Source organism: Solanum pennellii, chromosome 10 (genome assembly GCF_001406875.1).
Source record: "Solanum pennellii chromosome 10, SPENNV200".
Taxonomy (NCBI): domain Eukaryota; kingdom Viridiplantae; phylum Streptophyta; class Magnoliopsida; order Solanales; family Solanaceae; genus Solanum; species Solanum pennellii.
The window spans coordinates 64,373,192-64,393,984 of NC_028646.1; the positions used below are offsets into that span (position 1 = coordinate 64,373,192).

The following is a 20,793-nucleotide window of genomic DNA, read 5'->3' on the forward strand; positions in this document are numbered from 1 at the left end:
GATACGTAGAATATACTAACATATCCTTTAATCTTGTGGATTTAAATATATCATGTGGAAAATTGGAATTAATGAGTTGTAAAAAAAGAAAAAAATACATTCTTTTTAAAACAAAATTTTGAATAAAGATGAGAAATTTTTTTTATTTTTGTAAGGAGAAAGAAATTAAAAAGTAAAACTATCAAAAAAGAAGAAGATTGTAGAGTCAATTCTCTAAATGGTCACCCAAGTTAAGAGAATTGGCTTGAAATATCATTTATGTTTCATTTAGGACCAAAATATCACTCAACTATCACTATTTTCCTCCAAATATACTTGGGACTTTAAAATCATCACTCTCTCCTAGTTGGCATGACATGTCATAAAGTTTTTTGTTTTTTTTATAATAGACTAATTTAATTCATTGAACCTATTTAACTAAAATAATAATTATTTATTTTAAATTTATTTTTAATCTATTAAGAATAAATTTTCATACTTAAAATCTTTTATCATAATTAAACTTTTTATTTTTTTTATTTTATGAAGAATACATTTTTAAAATGTACTATAATTTTATCAATTTTGAATACTTATAAGCACATACATTCAAAAAAATATTAATATACAAATCACTCATTAACACTAATTTACATCAATTAATCATAAGTTGTATAATAAATCAATAATACTAAAGGTCAATTAACCATTACAATAATATTAATTGTATATTTTGCAATTCATGTTAGATATTGTTTTTTAAAAAAATAAAAGAAAGAGAATAATATTATATTTTTTATCCATTAGAAATACTAAATACCTCAAAAGTCTCCTTAAATTCTAGTTGATATGCCTTGTCATTATATAATCATTTTAAAAAAANACCCAATATAGTACTAATGGGATTAAAAGGAGACATGTTGAATCTGAGATTAAAGAAATAGTCACAATAGATCAATAACATAGTCATATAACATTGAATATTTACATTCAAACTCATGATATACATATACATTCATGCATCTTAAATAGCCAATCGTTGGGATTGGAGAACTATTCATACAATATACATATATAATGACCGATTATTCACTTTATAAACTTATACAGACCTAACTCAGTTGGAGAGTCTACTGTTACTTTAAGTCAATTGAAAATCCTCTAGTTGCATTGATCCAATCATATATTACTCAGTTTAGGAGAGTTAATACAAATTGTCAAACTAGCGATTAAATACGTAATGACTTGTATTAAATTCATCCGATGAGGAGGAAGGTCTAAGCCAACACATAAACTTAATACTTCATTAATATTTAATCTTGGTAAAAAATTTACTCATCACCATTTATTTTCTTCCAAATTCATACAAAAAAAAATTTCCAGAAAGAAAATATACGCACACCAAATCTTCGTACATTCAATGTACCATCTCATATATATTCAATAATACACCTTTTGATTAAAAAAAATTATGGCTGCCTATAATGTGAACAAGAAAACTCCAGCCATACTATTTTGTTTTAGTCGTACAAAATCAAAAGTTTCTCTCTATATTAAAACATGTGAGCCAAAAAAAAATTAACTTTTTTTTATTATATCAAAAACAGCCACATAATCGAGACATAAATCACACATGCAATCATGTATCGCTGCCATGGCGTGGTATGCTTCTCTTTGGCCTTGCCATAACACAAATCTGATATATACAGTTGCACATAAGTGCTGCCACAAGACAACAAAAAAAAATTGATCGGTGCAGCTATAAAAATTTCTCTTGAAATTATCCATCGAAGAACACCGTGCATGACAATATGAAAATATTATCAAATCTTACAAATCAATTTTCATAAGTAACTATTACCGTATGCATTTAACAAAAACAAATCAAATCAAGTTTTTATCCGTTCTGTCCTTTTCGTGATAAAACAAAATTCACAATCACGAATCATACATATAATTTCACATATGCATATTTTAGGTTATGTATAAAGATGCAAGTATGGCTCTGATACCAATTGTTGGAAAATAGCATACACAGCGGAAGCATTCCAGAATCATACATCTTGCATGAACATAAATAACAATCACAAATAGTTATCACATACAAAGTATGCTGAAAATTAACTCAGGATTACCTCTTGAAGCGTGTGCAGATATCTTGAGGTAAATCCAACTCCAGTTCTATAGTCTTCTACAGTGATCCCAATCAACAATTGAACTCTCTCAATACTTGGGTGGGCAAGTATTGTATAGAATTCTCTCATCAAATCTAGGTTAGAAAAATCCCTATTTATAGAGATGTCTTCCTAGTCCAAAGAGGAGAGGAAAAACCAATTCTTTTTCTTTTAGGAGAACTTGAAAACACACGTTTTCCTCCAAAGAAAAAGAACGCTACTTTTCCATCTTCTACTAGAAAATAGGATTCTGAGTTCTAGTTAAATTGGGCACTGGAGGGACCACAGAATTTATTACTGAGGCTTCCTATTATGGAAATAATTCTAAATAATTAATTTAAATTATTCTTACCATAATAAATTACAAATCATTCCACTAAAAATTCGTAATTGAACTCCTCTATTTATTTCGAAATTCACCACTAAACACTTATTTGATTCCCCATGTTAAGATTACCGATACTAATCAATAAATTAAATTACTGACGAATTTAATTCAATGATTAAATTCTTTTAGAGCAATACTTAACTTATTTCATGTGCCAGATTCATAAATCTACCGGCCGGGTTTACACATGAAAACTTACAAGCTTCTCATAAAAGGTGTATCATCAATCTCTATACTGAGACATGGATTCCATCAACTAACTAATTATTTCACCAATATATATTATTATCATCCAATTTACCAGGCATATTGACCCATCTCAGAATCTCACCTTTTAATAAATCAAAATGATAAATAATATATACAGATCATAATCGTTATATCAAGATTAAGAATATAAGTACATTTAATAGTTTAGAGAATATGTTTTTATCAGTCAGTCTAAAACAACTATCTCTGCTTGGTCCCGTTCAATACATACCAAATGCACTAGCACGAGAAGTTAGAACTATGCCATTCTCATAATCAAGATAAATTACATTTAATCTCGTGCTACAATCTTTCTGATGATTTTGTCCAAATTTTCATCTATGATTGTGAACTATAAATTTTAACTTATAAGAACTGATGATTTAATCTTCTGTGTATAAGCTTAAACTCTATACACCAAATCATCTACTATATAAGTTAAGGACACATATATGACAATTGATCTATTTAATGTAACACTTTATTGAATTGAATAAATAAATAAACAATTGTTCAATATTAATACTATATCAAAACGCATGGTTAATAGTATATCCTAACAGTTGCAGCTTCTATTTGGCATCTGTGTGGCTGCCAATAGTGCTTGGACAAGTTTGGATGATATCATTAGGTGCATTGCTCTTTTGGAAAAATCTCACATTAGTATACATTTTTTCCATGTTTATCAGCAGCTAAGCAATAATGAGACCACGATGTCAATAGTACTACAGGCTGCCAATGAAGTTGCTTCGTTGTTGCTTGCCAATCTGATTATACGAGGGGATGCTTATGCCTACTCGAACCTTGAGGCAAGGTTCTTATTGGAGTTGGGAGTATTGTTATGAATGGGCCTAGACAAGTATTGGCAAAACGGCCCAATACCGAATTAAGTTTCGATTTGTGGGATTCGAATTGATAAATAAAGAATAGTGAGAGCACAAGAGGGTTATGAAGATTGTTGAAAAAAAAATGTCTACCCTCTCATCCCCTTTCTATGAGTTCTATTTCTCATCCTTTTTCTTCTACTTGTGTTCTTCAATTTCTATTTAGTTCTATTTCTCATCCCCTTTCTTCTACTTGTGTTCTTCAACTTCTATTTAGTTCTACTCAATTCAAATTCAAACACCCGACAAATCTATTTCACTAACTCGTAATTAAAATTATAAAGGAATTAAAGAATTAAATAGAAATTGAAGAACACAAGTAGAAGAAAGGGGATGAGAAATAAAACTCATAGAAAGGGGATGAGAGGGTAGACATTTTTTTTCCAACAATCTTCATAACCATTTTTTGCTCTCACTATTCTTTATTTATCAACCCGGATTCCACACATCGACACTTAATCGATATTGGGCCCCTTTGCCAATACTTGTCTAGGCCCATTCATAACAAACAACGCTTAATTAACTTATTCCATATTTTTATTGAACAAAAAACCTGCCCCAAACAATTCTTCTTTTTCTTGTTTTCATCCATCTATATAACAGGATCAATTACCACTATTGTAAGATTAATTATAGGCATGAGCAAAACTCTTGGTATAATTGTCACATCCACTTTTAAGTATTCTTCATTCAAATCCTTCCAACAATTTTCTGTTTTATTTCGTAGTTTTATGTGTACTTCTTCCTTTGTAACACTATATTCATTCATATAACATTCTCTACTTGAAGCTGCATCTCCTCTTTTTTGTTCTTCCTAACATGAATGAAACAAACAAAATTAATCAAATAAATGCTTTAAAGTAAATAACTTTTAATCGTATGGTCTTAAATTAAAGATACGTAGAATATACTAACATATCCTTTAATCTTGTGGATTTAAATATATCATGTGGAAAATTGGAATTAATGAGTTGTAAAAAAAGAAAAAAATACATTCTTTTTAAAACAAAATTTTGAATAAAGATGAGAAATTTTTTTTATTTTTGTAAGGAGAAAGAAATTAAAAAGTAAAACTATCAAAAAAGAAGAAGATTGTAGAGTCAATTCTCTAAATGGTCACCCAAGTTAAGAGAATTGGCTTGAAATATCATTTATGTTTCATTTAGGACCAAAATATCACTCAACTATCACTATTTTCCTCCAAATATACTTGGGACTTTAAAATCATCACTCTCTCCTAGTTGGCATGACATGTCATAAAGTTTTTTGTTTTTTTTATAATAGACTAATTTAATTCATTGAACCTATTTAACTAAAATAATAATTATTTATTTTAAATTTATTTTTAATCTATTAAGAATAAATTTTCATACTTAAAATCTTTTATCATAATTAAACTTTTTATTTTTTTTATTTTATGAAGAATACATTTTTAAAATGTACTATAATTTTATCAATTTTGAATACTTATAAGCACATACATTCAAAAAAATATTAATATACAAATCACTCATTAACACTAATTTACATCAATTAATCATAAGTTGTATAATAAATCAATAATACTAAAGGTCAATTAACCATTACAATAATATTAATTGTATATTTTGCAATTCATGTTAGATATTGTTTTTTAAAAAAATAAAAGAAAGAGAATAATATTATATTTTTTATCCATTAGAAATACTAAATACCTCAAAAGTCTCCTTAAATTCTAGTTGATATGCCTTGTCATTATATAATCATTTTAAAAAAATACTAGACCTATTTAATTCATCAAACTTATGTCTCTAAATAAATATATAAATTACATGAGAATTTATGAAGAGTATAGGAAAAGTAATTTAAAAAGTCTAGTAACTTTATATATTGTCACCAAATAAAATTCAATGAAAAACTCTCCTCATAATTTTAAAATTTCTAACTAAATTATTTGAAAATTTTAAACAATTTTTTTTAATAAAAGTATTTAGATAAATTTGTAAGGTCGACAAAATAATTGGTAAGAAAGAGAAAATTATTATTTAACTTTTTTTATTTTTATTTTTATTCTTTTATTCTATATTATATTATATTATATTATAACTTTTTATACAATCAAACATCAATAAATAAACTTATAATTAATTGATTTTACTTATTTAATTCGATAGTATACATATTATATAAGATTAATATACTGATAAATAAAGATCAAAATTTTATTTTCTATAAATATTATTCACTTAGTATTTTCTTTTAGAAAAAGATATTGTAAGTACATATGGATTTCAAAGCACCGAAATAATTATTTTTTAATTATTAATCGTCCTTTAATATTATTGATTTATTATATAATTTATGATTAATTGAAGTAAAGTAGTGTTCATGAGTGATGTGTATATCAATGTTTTTTGAATGTATGTGTTTATAAGTATTTAAAATTGATGAGATTATAGTACGTTTTAAACACATTCTGCATAACATAAAAAATAAAAAGTTTAATTATGATAAAATATTGTAAGTATGAAAATTTATTCTTAATAAGTTAATTAAAAAAATTAAAAACAATATGATCATTATTTTAGTTAAATGAGTTTAATGAATTAAATTAGTCTATTATTGGAAAAAAAACTTTAATGACATGTCATGCCAAATAGGAGAGAGTGATACTTTTGAATTGTCAAATATATTTGGAGGAAAATAGTGATAGTTGTGTGATATTTTGGTCCTAACTGAAACATAAATGATATTTTAAGGCAATTCCCTTAACTTGGGTGACCATTTGGGAAATTGACTCAAAGATTGTATATATCCTTAATAAGATGATTTATAGTACAAATATATACATCTTTTTTTTACCACAAGTTTTTAAGTATTTTTTCAAAAAAATTCTACGTCAAGTTAAACAATATCACGTTAATGAAAACGCGGAGGAGGATATAGTATACCTCATGTGATGAAAGATCGTTGAGTAATCTTGTAATGCTACAAGAAGCAATAAGTATTGGAGGTTCAGTTGCTATCCAATCAAATGCATCTTTATTTGTTATATTTCCCATTGCTAACCAAGATGTAGTGCTAGCAATAGGTAACCACTTGATGAAATTCCATTCTTCGTATATTGCTCCGATTTTGGTACTTTCTTCTTATTATAGTACCATTTTGCCTCTTGAAAGTAAGCCCTCAACACCTTTTTCATCTAAAAAATAAGTGAAAAATTAATAATCAATGGATAGTTTGTTTTTCAGAAATATTAAAAAATATAGGGAAAGACTCAAATATACGATCAAACTTTTAGAAAAAGCTCACTTATGTCATTCTTAAAAGTTTGGTTCATCCATGCCATTATTATTAAAGAAAAAACTTATTTATGTCTTGCATTAACAGTTTGGCTCATCCATGTCATTTTTGTTTAAGAAAATGTTCATCCACGCCATTTTTTTTAACTCGGGGTTTGCAAACAAGGTCTAATACTTTTCAATTGGTGTTTTTGGATCAAATATACATTTATTGTTTCTACTTCCTTAAGAACACCAAGAACACATACGAAATATTAACAATTCTCCAATTTCAAACTTGTTCAATTCTTCACCAAATTGCCTCGAATTTCAAGAGTAGTTTGCTTTCGAGCTAGATACCAAAACTTAATATCTTTTGAACTCGAATTTAACCTAATTCAACAATACCCACTTGAGATTTGTAAAAATTTCAAAACTTTAACATTCTTTAATGGTAAATTTTCCCCACAACTTCAAATCATTTGAAATTTTGAACGTAGGCTCAAAAAACACTAGGCAACAAAGATCTAATGTAAAAAGTAACTACAAAAAACATGAATCAAAGCAAAATTGTGAAACTTTTGGACTAATATTCATGTTTTGGAATATTTTTTTAATACTGGTGAATTTTTTAAACTCTACAAATAATTTTATAGTTTTATTTTTTTTTTTATAAAAAAGTTATTGTAATCGAAATTTGAGATGATTTCGTGAAGAATTAAAGATGTTAAAATTTGGGAGTTGTTTATGTTTTTCTTGTGTTCTTAAAGGAAAAAAAAAACGTGTACATTTGATTCAAAAACTTCAATTGAAAAGCGTTAAACCTTGTTTGACCGTAAAAAATGGCTTTGCAAAACATGAGTTTAATGACATGGATAAGCCTTTTCTTTTGTTGCAATGACATAGATGAGTCAAACATTTAACAGATGACATAAATGAGTCTTTTCTAAAAGTTGAATGACTCATTTGAGCATTTTTTACCCAAAAATATATAGTAATTACTTCGAATTGAACCCAAGTAGTTCCTTTTGTAACTTGGGACAATTCTATCGCTCGACCACTCATGCTTTTTGATGAAATATTTTTTTATGCTCTTCAAAGAGTTGTTTCAATTCAAACATTTGTTTGCTTTCTTAATTTATATAAGTACCTCTATTATGGAATAGTCTACTAGAAATGACTTGTTTTCATTTGTCAACTCTTTCTCAATTTCTTTGTAAGCATCTAGAAGATGACAATAAAGAATCTTCATATATGATGGTAATTGTGTTGGGAATAAATCCGTAACAGAAATAATATTTGCAGTAATAAAGGCAACAAATGTGGAACACAACAATACGGTTAATCAACGAGAATAAAAGAGAAATAATGACACCAAGATTTTGCGTGGAAACCCTCCTAAATAAGGGAAAAACCACGACCCGAGAGGAGCAACGAATATCACTATAGTAAGGATTTTACACTTGTGTGTCTGAGTAAAACTCCAAAGACCACTACACATTCAAAAGAAATAACACTCTTTTGATTTTTCCACCTCACTACAATATCGCTCACACTCTTTATTTTTCCTCACAGATTATTTTCTTCTGTGATGCCTCACTCTTCTTTCTCTCCTTTTGTAATTCTTTTTTGTGTACTTAGAATGAAGAATTCTCCTCCCTTTTATAGAGAACAAATACACTACCCTCCAAATGTGCTATAGAAGAAAAACATTTTTTTCTTCTTCACAGCTTACCTACTCTACCAAACTTTGAAATTGGCACAAAACAAGTGTTTCTTCTTTATAGATTACCAACTCTACCAAACTTTGAAATTAGCACAAAGTTATTCAAAGTTTGGTACATGGGGATGGACCTCACAATCTCCCCCTCCAGACCCATTCACCCTGAAGGAGGTAGCTCTAGGTTTCTAGCTTGAGTACATGCCGACAAGTTCATTGCATAGCTCAAACTTGTCCCTTGATACCACCTTGGTCAGCATATCTGAAGGGTTTTCACTAGTAGGGATCTTCATGACCTGCATAGATCCGTCCTCTATCTTTTCACGAATCCAGTGATATCTCACGTCAATATGCTTCGTCCTTGCATGGTACATGGTGTTCTTGCTCAAGTCTATTGCACTCTGACTATAACAATAGACGACATACTCCTTCTGATGCAATCCAAGTTCTTGAAGACATCGTTTCAGCCATACCATCTCTTTGCCAGCTTCAGTAGCTGCAATATATTCTGCCTCAGTTGTAGAGAGTGCGACACACTTCTGCAACTTTGATTGCCATGATATAGCTCCCCCTGAAAATGTAAACAAATATCCAGTAGTGGATTTTCTATTATCGAGGTCACCTGCCATATCAGCATCAGTATAGCCCTTCAAGATTGGATCAGATCCTTTAAAACACAAGCAATCTCTTGTGGTACCTCTTAGATACCTGAGTATCCACTTAACTGCCTCCCAGTGTTCTTTTCCAGGATTTTCAAGGAATCTGCTAACAACACCAACTGCATGAGCAATATCAGGTCTTGTACACACCATCGCATACATCAAACTCCCCACTGCTGAAGAATAAGGAACTTTAGCCATTCCCTCTTTCTCCTCTTTTGTTGTAGGACACATCTGTTTGCTCAACTTCAGATGACTCGCAAGAGGCGTGCTAACAGGTTTAGCACTCTTCATGTTGAAGCGTTCTAGTACACGTTCAATGTACTTCTCTTGAGATAGCCACAACTTTCTTTTTGTTCGTTCTCGAACAATCTTCATCCCTAGAATTTGTTGTGCTGGGCCCAAGTCTTTCATGTCAAATGACTTGGACAAATCTTTCTTCAACTTTGCAATCAGCTCTTTGTCTTGTCCTACAATTAACATGTCATCCACATATAACAACAAAATAATAAAATTGTTGTCAGAAAATCTTTTGAAGTATACACATGGATCAGAATAGGTCTTTGTGTACGTTTGACTTTTCATGAAAGAGTCAAACTTTTTGTACCATTGCCTTGGGGCCTGTTTCAACCCATAAAGACTCTTATTCAATTTGCACACCATGTGTTTCTTTCCAGATACTTCAAATCCCTCTGGTTGCTCCATATAAATCTCTTCTTCCAAATCTCCGTGAAGAAATGCAGTTTTCACGTCCAATTGCTCCACTTCAAGATCTAGACTAGCTGCTATGCTCAAAATAGTTCGAATAGAAGTCATTTTGACAACAGGTGAAAAAATTTCATCAAAATCAATACCTTTCTTTTGTTCGAAGCCTTTTACAACCAATCGAGCTTTGTACCTCACCAACTTGCCATTTCCATCTTTCTTGAGTTTAAAGACCCACTTGCACTTAAGTGGTCTTTTTCCTTTTGGAAGTTCAACTAGCTGGTATGTGCCATTTTTCTGTAGAGATCCCATCTCTTCGTGCATGGCTTTCATCCATTGGCTCTTTTCTGGATGAGACAACACCTCCTTAAGACTTTCTGGCTCACCTTCATCATTGATAAGGACATACTCTGAGGAAGGGTATTTGGTTGATTCTACCCTTTGTCTTTCTGATCTCCTCAGAGGTTGAGATTGTTCTTCTTCTGGGTACTCCATTTGCTCGGTATTATCACCAAGTTGCTCCCCCTGCTCAACAATCTCATCAGGTTGCTCTTCATGCTCAGCAACTTCATCAATCATACTTTCTGCACTTATGGGATGGTTAGAAGAAGAAGGAATGGTAACAAGATTAGGAACTATACCATTCTTTTTCTTGGCCTTCTCGGATAGATCATCAGCAGTTCCAACTTCACTTTCTCGAAAGATTACATCTCTACTTCTGATGACCTTCTTCTTTACAAGATCCCATAGTCTGTACCCGAACTCTTCATCTCCATATCCGATGAATATGCAAGGAACTGATTTATCATCTAGCTTGGTTCTTTGCTCCTTCGGTACATGTGCAAAAGCTTTGCAACCGAACACCTTTAGGTGCGAGTAAGACAACTCTTTGTTGGTCCAAACTCTCTCCGGAATGTCAAACTCCAACGGAACTGATGGACTACGATTGATAAGATAACACGCTGTCCGAACTGCTTCACCCCAGAATGTCTTGGGTAATTTAGCCATTCTGAGCATGCTTCTCACCTTCTCAACAATGGTGCGATTCATTCTCTCAGCTACACCATTGTGTTGTGGGGTTCCAGGAACTGTCTTTTCATGTCTGATTCCATGGTTTGAACAGTACTCTTCAAATTCTCTTGAAGTGTACTCACCTCCATTGTCGGTTCGGAGACGTTTTAGCTTTCGACCTGTCTCTCTTTCTATCAGAGCATGAAACTTTTGAAATACTTGAAACACCTGATCTTTGGTTCTCAAGATATAAACCCACAATTTTCGAGAAGCGTCATCAATAAAGGTAACAAAGTATTTATTACCTCCTATCGATTCTATCTCCATTGGACCACAAACATCAGAATATACCAAATCAAGTATATTCGACTTTCTTTCAGATGATGTCTTAAATGAGACTCTATGTTGTTTACCAAATAAGCAGTAGTTACACGATTTTATCGTTGTACCTTTGGCAAAAGAGATGAGTGACTTTTTGGAAAGAATTTGCAATCCTTTCTCGCTCATATGACCCATTCTTTTATGCCATAAATCTGCAGAATTTTCTTCGTGAGCCGCATTTAATTCACCTTGGCATATTTCTGCATTTGTCCTGTATAACGTGCCACGAGCAACTCCTTTTGCAATCACCAATGCCCCTTTGGTGAGTCTCCATTTTTTATTTGCAAAGTAGTTCTCATATCCATCTTGGTCCAAAGCAATTCCCGAGATCAAGTTCATCCGCAAATCAGGTACGTGGCGCACATCTTTCAACACTAATGTGCATCCAACATTTGTTTTTAAGCAAATGTCTCCGATCCCCGCAATCTTTGAGTAACTTGTGTTACCCATTTTCACATTGCCATAATCACCGGCTACATATCTGCAAAAAAGATCTCTTACCGGTGTGGCATGATAAGATGCTGCTGTGTCGACCACCCATTCCGACTCTATACCTGCCAAGTGCATGCATTCTTCTTCCTCATTTATGAGGAGAACAACATCGTCATTATTTTGCACCATGGCAGCTGTGTTGTCATCATTCTTCTGGCCGCTGCTTTCCCCTTTGCCCCTTTTTAGATTTGGACAATCTCTTTTGAAGTGTCCTGGTTGATCGCAATTGTAGCAATTTCTGGCCTTCGATTTTGATCGGACCTTGGACTTTCCACGAGCTCCGGATCTACCATAGTTACTTGAGCTCCTTTGGTAACTTCTGCCTCTACTTTCCGTGATGAGAGCCTGTCCGTGATTTTCAGGCCTTTTTCTCATCTTCTCATTAAGCAAAAGGGCTGATGTGACATCCTTCAACTCAATAGAGTCCTTACCATGTAAAATGGTTGTTGCTAAAGTATCGTAGGAAGATGGCAACGAGTTTAGGAGCACTATGGCTTTATCTTCATCCTCGATCTTTACTCCGAGGTTTGCTAGCTGCGTGATTAGTCCATTAAGTACATTTAAATGAGACAAAAAATTTGTACCTTCACCCATATGTAGCGCATATAACTGCTTCTTTAGGTACAATTTATTTGTCAGCGTTTTGGACATGTATAAATTTTCTAACTTTGTCCAAATGCCACATGCACTCTCTTCATCGATGATGTTATTAACTACATCATCTGTTAAGTGCAATCTGATTGCACTAGCAGCCTTTTCATCCATTTCTTCCCAATCCTCAAGTTTCATGGATTCGGGCTTTTTGGATTTGCCGCCTAGTGCCTTGTGCAAACCCTGTTGGATGAGCAAGTCTTTCATCCTTCTCTGCCACGTTGAGAAACCGCTATCACCGTTGAATTTTTCTACCTCATACTTTACTCCAGACATTTTTTTTTATTGAGTATAGTACAATAAGCTGCAAAAAATATTTCTGTAAATGAGCAGAACCTGTGCTCTGATACCAATTGTTGGGAATAAATCCGTAACAGAAATAATATTTGCAGTAATAAAGGCAACAAATGTGGAACACAACAATACGGTTAATCAACGAGAATAAAAGATAAATAATGACACCAAGATTTTGCGTGGAAACCCTCCTAAATAAGGGAAAAACCACGACCCGAGAGGAGCAACGAACATCACTATAGTAAGGATTTTACACTTGTGTGTCTGAGTAAAACTCCAAAGACCACTACACATTCAAAAGAAATAACACTCTTTTGATTTTTCCACCTCACTACAATATCGCTCACACTCTCTATTTTTCCTCACAGATTATTTTCTTCTGTGATGCCTCACTCTTCTTTCTCTCCTTTTGTAATTCTTTTTGGTGTACTTAGAATGAAGAATTCTCCTCCCTTTTATAGAGAACAAATACACTACCCTCCAAATGTGCTATAGAAGAAAAACATTTTTTTCTTCTTCATAGCTTACCTACTCTACCAAACTTTGAAATTGGCACAAAACAAGTTTTTCTTCTTTATAGATTACCAACTCTACCAAACTTTGAAATTAGCACAAAGTTATTCAAAGTTTGGTACATGGGGATGGACCTCACAAATTGTTCTGAAGCATCAATATTCCACCTATATATATACAAAAAAGATTAAGATCAATTATAATTAAAATTATTGTAAGCTATGAATATATACATGATATATAACAATAAAAAAAAAGAATTATAACCTTTCAATTGCTCTTATAAATTGAGCAAGTTCATCTAGTGTGTCATAGATATCATATGTGTCATCAATAATACAAGTGATGTATGAAATTTTTGCTAATATTTTCCTTGCAACACTATATTGAGGCTCAAAATAAAAAACGCCTAAACTCCAGAAGTATGCCTCTACCAATCTATCTCTTATATAAGGTAATGCATTCACCATTTCGAATTCGTTCCACCACTTATAAAAACAATAACATATTCAGTGTAATCCTACAAAATAAAATATGAAGAGTATATGCAGACCTCTTACAATAATAAGGTAGAAATATTATTTCTGAAATATAGACCTCCGGTTCAATACAAAAACAATCTAGAAAAAGATATAATAAGTACAAGAGGCAATAGATAGAAAAAACAACAACATATAGCTAGTAACAGAACTGTACTACAACAACATAATACAACAAATGAACTACACAAAATATTAGATAGTAACATGAATCGAAGAACAAGAAACTACCAGAGTAATCGTACAATTACTAGCTATTGTAAGGGCAACAAGAGTATGGATGCACTGCTACCCACTAACCTTCTATCCTAATTCTTGTACTCCATATTTTCGATATGTTGCAATTCCATCATGTATTCTCTAATCATCTATATCCGATTATAATTCATATTCGAAGTTGGAGCATAATCTTTGCAAATATTGTGTTTGATCAAAATAATTTTACTTGAAAAAAAATTGTGCATGGCGAGTTACGTACCTTGTGATATCAGATAGCTCCTTTTTATGCAACTTTTGTAAGATGTTGAAGTCTAATTTGGCAAAGTTTAGTAAGACTTGATTGTGATTTTGATTTTGTTGGTAAAATGATATGTATTTCCTTGTTTCTACCCTTACCATGCCATCTTTAATTGTAAACTTGAGTGTGTTAGCTACTTGTTGTGCAAGATGGGAGTTGCTCAATTTAGGCAAAATTAGTTTCAATTGAGTGGTGGTGAAATTTAGTGCTTCATCAAGAATTTCTTCACCATGTACTCTGAATTGTGCTGGCTCATATAAGCTCAACATCCATGCACATTATAATCAATTCTTTCTTTAAATTTCCTTGTTCGTTAGTGAACTTCCTAAAAGCATCTGCTTTAAATTATATGTATATTATGAGAAAGTAAAAGAGGACATGACATTCTTGAACTATCAATGAGCATACATGTTGAGATGATTGATGTACACAAGATTAAGCTGCCAGTCAGGTCGGATCTTGGGTCAAGGTAGGAGTCAGGTAGTTGGATTCGGTGTCAAGGTTAGGGTTAGGAGTCGGGTCACAGCTCAAAGGTTGATGTCAAGAGATCATGTCTCGTATAGGCCAAGAGTCAGGTCCTAGGTCGGGGTTGAGAGTTTGAGTCCTGTATCTGGATCTCGACCTTAACCCGAGACCCGACTCTAGACCCTAACACATGACCAACTCCTCATCTTGACCTGATACCTTAGATCCGAACTCAACCTGAAACCCAACTTCTGGTCCCGACCTTAATCTAAGACCCAACCTGAAATTCGACTCTCGATCCTAACCCCAAATCGAGATCCAACTTTTGACCTTAACTTGAGAACCGAGTCCCAAGTCAAGATAGGAAGGCGTACGCAAATCAAAGTCATATCATAGGTCTCAAGTACAAGTTGGGGTCAGGTAGCAAGGTTCAAAGGGAGTTTTCAAAAGTGTTTTTAAAAATTTAATATAGGAAAGTCATTTTCCTTAAGTTTGGGGAATATAATATTTGCTTGAATTTTTTTCCCCAAAATGATATACTATATATTATATCACTTATACATATATATATATATGCTTAACTTAAACTATATAGCTTATCGATACACATAGTATCTATAATATTACGTCCAATATTCATATTTTTTATGTGTGAACGACTAATTCAAAAGGAAATTATGAGGATATGTAATTATTAATTTGAATGATACTTACCACATGAAACATAATAACGTTGTTATCTAAGTAATCGAAAGCATAGAGCAATATCATGAAGATCACCAACCCATTCTTCATAATGAGTGTACATGTAACTCAATGATTCCTCAATCTCACGGTTCAAAATGATAAGCTACACCAAGGAGTTGGATTATGTTGATAAGATCAAGTTTAGGCGTAGATTTTGAAGGAGCCATCACTAACATCCTTCTCACTATTTCTTTTAGGTCTACATGTTGCTTCTCTTTCCCTTCATTGACTCCCTATTAATTTGAGAATATATGTGATATCATCATATGAATTTATTTCGTATATGGATGGTATAAAAAATATTTATTTATCAAAAGATCAGCGTAGGCAAGAGAATGGTCTCCCCAAACATTAGGATGATGATTGCCATAGCGATATGCAATTATAAACTCATGATCTGTTGTAACGGTTTGTGTGCACAACAACATTTTTCAAAATCTTGAATACCTCCGATGAAATTTCTAATTTTGCCAGTGGATCAACATAAATGCAACACTCAAAAGTTCCATTTACTCTTTTTAAGATGGTCTAGAGATTAACCACTGAGTCCATTTAAGTGAATTATTGGGGTATGAGACACCCTTAAGAAAATTATTTTAAGGCATAAATTAAATATTACTTTTATACTATTATTCTTTTGATTATTTTCAAACTATTCTCCTAGAAAATATTAAGGAATTAGAACCTCATTAAATAAAAGATAAGTATGGAAAAAAAAAGTCTCAACAATTCTCTTAAATTTTGAACAATTCACTTTTTTAACTGTATAAAAATATCAAAGAATACGGTTAATATAAACTAGAGGGAGTATTTGTTGCGAGTATTTAGGATTATCTACACTAGTACTAATTAATTAGGATTATTATCCACAAAATATATTTGACATATCGACTATCCATACTAACTAGTAGTAACTTTTTAAGAAGAGAAATTAGTAATACTCCACTTATTAAGCTACTTGTAGATCTGAAAAATTAAATTGTTACATGAAATGATCTTAATATTTTCTTTTAAAATAAAAAAAAATTGGGCATATACCTTATTAATCTTGTCTCTACTGCCAAGTTGCAAATTAGATTTTTCTTCAACTGTCTAATACACTAAAGCATAATGGCTCCATTCCTATTTATAATGTTTTAGAACATGTGGAGATATTGATGGAGTCCATCCTACATCTACTTTTACTTCTCTATTATATTAAAAAGAAAATTATTTAATCTTCAATCGATTTTCATTATTATTAACTATAGTTATTTTTTAAATTATTAAATTTATTTTATTCAAAGAGGTGATATACTGTAATTATCATTTTATTTATTACTTTGTTGAAAGGAGTGTAAATCAAACATGGATAAATAAAAATTAACTAAGGGAATATTTGGTTATATAGAAATTGTTTTATTATTCTTAGAGAGGAGAAGTTTATGTATGTGAAGGAGAACCCTTCAAATCCGAAACTTTTAGTATGTAATACTCCTTAATTATTTTTATTTGTTTAGATCATATTTTTTATGTTTTAAAAAAATGACGATTGATATTAAATTTTATCATAAGATTCATATTTGATGTTTAATCTTAGATCATAAAAAATTGATTTAGAGAATAAGTAATTAACATTAAGAGTAAAACATGAATTTTTTTTTCTTATTTTGCTAAAAATGACACTACTAAAAACATATTAAATCAACTGAGCACGTAGGTTTTATCAATGAATTCTTTTTAGGAAAATCGACCTATGGATGTCCGTCAATTATTTTTCGCAAGGAAAAAGGGTTAAATATGTCTCTCACTACAAAAAAAATTCTAATTGCCAACAAATTTTACTAATAATTTAAGTTGGTTAGTATTCTACTAACAAATTACCAAAACATATTTCTAATCGAATAATATTTTAAAATTTAACAATGAAATTCTAACAGATTACTAACATAAATCTTAGTAACTAAGTATTTTAGTTGGTAAATATGGCGGAAAAAAATGACGTCAAATTTTGGCAAGTGTCTATCAAAGGATTACCAACAGAAATATTACTAACGCACATCTTTTGTTGGTAATATTACCAACGAGTATATATCGGTTGTTAAATATGAAAAAAATTATTTATATAATTTATTAACATATTACCAATGAATTACTAACCAAACATTTACCAACGACAAGATTGTGTTGCTAAATTTACCAACCAAATATAAATATGTTGGTAAATTAGTAACGTAATGTAATTTGTTGGTAAACTTGCCAACCAATATCAAATTAGTTTGAAATTTTGCCGACGAATAAAGATTGTAGTTACTAAATTACTACTATCATTAAAATAGTTAGTAATATACCAACCGATCACTAATCCATTGGTAAAGTTTACCAATATATTAATTATTAATTGGTAATATTACATATGAATGTTTACTTGAATAGTAACTATTATCAACTCTGATAAAATTTATTGGTAAATTATTAATTAGTAACTTATATTTTAATAGTTGGTAAATTACCAATTGTAGTTAATTTTTTTCGGTAAATCAGCGTCTAGTGTTGAGGCTTTCATATTAATTTGTGTCATTAGGCGTTTTAACTTTTAACTTTTAATCAAAACTTGACTTTGTTGAATATATTTGGTAAACGTGCTCAGATTGGAACTCTGTCGGTGTCATTAGCATCGAAAGGTTGTTTTTTATCTAACGAGAAGGTTGATTCATGTTTTGAGGCTTTCATTTTTGTTTGTGAAGTTATATGTTTTAAATTTTATGTTTAGGCCAAAATTTGACTTTGGTCAATATTTTTGTGAACGTGCTCAGATGAAAATTTTGTTAGCGTAATTAACTCCAAAAGTCATTTTTTATCTAGTAGGATGGTTGGTTTGAGCTTTGAGGCTTTCATTTTTACTGTGTGTCGTTTGGTGTTTAACATATAAATTTTAGCAAAAATTTAACTTTGGTCAATATATTTGATAACGTACCCATATAAGACAATTAGATGCGAAAAATCATTTTTGATGTAATAAGATAGAGAGTTCGGCTTTTGAGGCTTCCATTTTCAGTTTATGTCGTAAGGCATTTTAGCTTTTAAGTTTTGATCAAAGTTTTACGTTAGTCAATATTTTTGATAATCGTGCTCGAATTGATATTTTGTCACTGCAGTTAGCATATAAGTTCAGTTTTGATCTCATAGGATGGTTGGTTCGGGATTTAAGACTTATTTTCAATTTGTGTCGTTAAGCGTTTTAACTTTTAAATTTTGGCTAAATTTTAAATTAGGTCAATTTTTTTGAAAAACATGCTCGAATTTGAATTTCGTCAGCGCGGATAGCTATAAAAGATCATTGTTCGCTTTATAGGATGGTTGGTTTGGATTTTGAGGTTTTCATATTCAATTTGTACCATTAGGCGGTTTAACTTTTAACTTTTGGCAAAAATTTGATTTTGCTTAGAATTTTTTGTAAATGTGATCTGATGAAAATTCTGTCTGTTCGATTAGCTTCGAAAGGTGATTTTTATATCTAACAAGATGGTTGTTTCAGGTTTTGACACTTCCGTTTTCAGTTTATGTTGTTAAGCATTTTAACTTTTGGCCAAAATTTATATTGGTCAATATTTTTCTATAAACGTGCTCAAATTAAATTTTTTGATATAATGATTTGTCTCATATTGAGATTAATTTAACTTGTTATCATAGATTTTGCATTGTTTCATTCAAATATGATTTATAAAATTGATTAACATTTTTGAAATTAAATTCCTGTTCTTAGATTTTTAAGTGCAATAAATTAATAAATATTAATGATATATTACCAATAAACTAACAATCAATTAGTAAATTTATTAGAAAAATAAATAATCATACGAAAATATTTTAAATTTATTACAAACAAGGATTGTGGTGTTGTGGTAAGTAGTCCTGCATCGTTAATCATGAGGTCATAGGTTCGATTCTCATTGGGTACACATCTTTGTTAGGGAGTGCTTTACCACCAAATGTGGGACTTTTCGGTGTGAATCCAGATTTAGTCGGGCTCCAATGTGGGTACCGAACACCGGATGAAAAAATAAAAAAAAAAAAGAAAAAAGGTATTCTAAATTTATTGGTAAATTACCAACACAAATTTTTTGTTACAAATTTATCAACCAATTACAAATGTATGAATCGAAAAATGAAGAAAAAAATTTACTGAACTCCTTTTCAATTCGTTAGTAAAGATATTAACGATAAACTAACCAAAAATTAGTTGGTAAATTTACCAACGGAAATTTCAGGGCCATATTTTAAAATTTTGTAACAACATCTTTGGATGTTTAGCAACTGATTTTTGGTTGGTAAGTTTACCAACAAATTGAAATCACTTGGTAATATTTATCGACGAGCTTTTTAGCAACGGATTAATATAAATTGGCATTTGATTGGTAACTCAATTTGTCAACCGAGTTGATTAATTTACCAACGAATTTTTTTGTTGGTAATTGAGGTTCCTTTTTTAGTAAACTATTCAAAAAGGTCTAGATATACCCTATAAAGTTTGGCTCACTCATGCCCTTGCCGTCCAACTTTTGGCATAGATATGCTTTATGAGCGTTAGTTGGTCTGCTAGACATATCTTACTCATTTTCATTTCTTTAAATGTCACATGAAATTGTCATGTAATTTTGACTTACCACATGACATTTATAAGAAAATGGATAGGGATTAGTTATGCCTTTAAAAAATTGGACCCATAAACACCTAATTCGATCCATAAATCACCCCCCTTTAAATAAACTACCAGACTCGTTTTCAATAATTTTGTTTAAATTTTTATTTTTTTCGGTAAATCCTGAAAATGAGTGTTTGATTAATAAAAATAGGAAAAATGTGAAAACAAATATAAAATTAACTTATAAATTAATATAGTAAGTAATCTTAAATTCAACAATTTTTTAAACTTTTGTGTATCAGTAAATCTCAAAAATGAGTAATTGATTATTAAAAAATATGATGAAAAATATAAAATCAACAAAAAAATTTCACGAATAAATATATTAACCTTAAATTCAATAATTTCAACAATTTTTTAATATTTTTATTTTTTCGATAAACCCTGAAAATGAATAATTGATTATTAAAAACTAGGAAAACATGAAAAAATATATATAAATTTTATGCCAAAAACTCACAAATATATATATATATATATA

General features: G+C 30.7%; 1 pseudogene; it reads right to left on the bottom strand.

Moving 5' to 3' along the window:
* Positions 1–4,142: 4,142 nt before the first annotated feature.
* LOC107001488 lies at positions 4,143–16,056 on the bottom strand (annotated as a pseudogene).
* Between the last annotated feature and the right edge of the window lie 4,737 nt (positions 16,057–20,793).